We start from the raw sequence: 2,104 nt of genomic DNA, 5'->3' as shown, positions 1-2,104 counted from the left end.
ACGAGTCGACTCCCGAGTTTCACGAGTCGACTCCAAGCGTATCAAGGTCACTGGCACGAGCTCGAGTCGACTCCTGATCAGTACGAGTCGACTCCGACTGAAAACAGACAGAAGGACAGAAGAGCAGTTTTTCAGGTCTGAGATTCGAGTCGACTCCAGTGGAATGCGAGTCGACTCCCAGCGGTACACACAGAAAAAGTCAGAGAGCGTTTTATGGACTCTGAGATTCGAGTCGACTCCAGTGGAACGCGAGTCGACTCCCAGCGGTACACAAAGAAAAAGTCAGAGAGCGTTTTATGGACTCTGAGATTCGAGTCGACTCCCGCAGTACGCGAGTCGACTCCGAGACTGTGCGACCATCGACAGACAGAAGACCATGTTACTGCCTCTGAGATTCGAGTCGACTCCCAGACAGCTCGAGTCGACTCCAAGACAAGCTTCACGTCAAAAGGCAGAAGACCAACTTTCGGAAACTGAGAGCCGAGTCGACTCCAAGGAAGTTCGAGTCGACTCCAAGACTGGATGAGCCAAAAGACAGAGAATCGGGAGTTCGGGCTCTGAGATTCGAGTCGACTCCCAGGACAGTCGAGTCGACTCGAGTGGACAAAATTCAAATTTGGATCCACGGACTACAGAGGAAGAGCCGACTCCAAAATTGTCAGGTCAGCGCCAGAAGTTGGCGAGTCGACTCCGGGTCAAGACGAGTCGACTCCCAGTCAAGACGGCAACTTTAATTCAAACTGGGAACAGTTGCCGAGTCGACTCCGGAAAAGCTCGAGTCGACTCCTGCTACAGCCGAGTCGACTCCTGATCGCGCGAGTCGACTCCAACCCACCAACGGTCACATTGTCAGGCTGCGCAGAGTGTGCAGAACGGCCAGAAAAAGCAGAGTAACGGCTAGTTTCCGTGGGGGTTGGCTTAAATAGCCACAGAAGACTGTAGCAAGGTAGAGAACACACATTCCACTCCTAGCATTCAAGTCTTCAAGCTCTCTAAGTGCTCTTCAACGAGAAAAAGGGAAGATCTGCATTTACTGCTCCACCAACATCTTCCCAGCATTCAAAGCTTCCTCCTCCTGCTTTCAAGTCGATCACTCTTTCAAGAGGAGACCGGAGTTCCAGAAGCCACACCTCTTCACCATCTTAAAAGCGTTTGAGGGCTTCTAACTCCTTTACGATTATATTGTTTTAAATCTGCTTTTTGAGAAGCTATTTTCTGTTTTCTTCTATCTCGTGTATTTACTTGATTCAATCGGAGGATTGAATCAAGGGGATTAAGGTTGGTTGGTGAGCCGGTTTAAAACCAACGAGTGTAAGGGTTTGATTGTGAGCCCGGAAAAACAATCGGGGTTGGTTCTAGTCGGTGAGCCTGGGAAAACCGACCGAGTTCGTTGTGAGCTCGTAAAACAACAAGTTCGGTTGTGAGCTTGCAAAACAACCGGCTGTAATCCAAGGGGGTTATAGTGAAATTCCCAAGTGAGACTTGGGGAGTGGACGTAGGAGCAAGGGTTAGCTCCGAACCACTATAAAACTTTGTGTTTGTAGTGCATTGTCTCTCATCTTCTTCCCCACACATTACTCACAGCACTTAGCTTTAATTAAATAACTGGCTATAGTATTTAGTTAATCATCCACAAAGTTTTAATTAGCTAAGTTAATTTAAAAACCCAATTCACCCCCCCCTTCTTGGGTTGTCTATCTGGGCAACAAATATTTTTTAATCAAGCTTTTAATTCTGTTGCACTTACTTAAGTGGTGGATGATGGTGGGGGCAAAGGTAGGTAAGCTTCGGGGAGGGGGTGGGGGGTGGTTTGGATAGTAAAGAGCGGAGGCAGAAGAGATAGAAGAGGTGCTTAAGAAGATCACCAAGGGAAAGGCATGGGCAAGACAAGGCGAAGGTAGCATGGAAAAGCTACTTGCTAGAGGAGGAGAGATTGGTCACTCTTCCATTTATCTCTGGACACATATTTTGGCATGGGGTTGGATATCTAACAGTAGCTATGCATGCAGAAGATCAATTATCTTGCGAGTGAAAGATCTAACCTGAACTTGTGTCTAACACTAAGGCTCCATTTGGAAGATCTTTTGGAGGGCCAAAAATCACT

The sequence above is a fragment of the Phoenix dactylifera genome, chromosome 7 (genome assembly GCF_051530095.1).
Source record: "Phoenix dactylifera cultivar Ajwa chromosome 7, Ajwa_hap1_PhDact_Kaust_v1.1, whole genome shotgun sequence".
NCBI lineage: Eukaryota > Viridiplantae > Streptophyta > Magnoliopsida > Arecales > Arecaceae > Phoenix > Phoenix dactylifera.
This window is presented reverse-complemented; position numbering follows the sequence as displayed.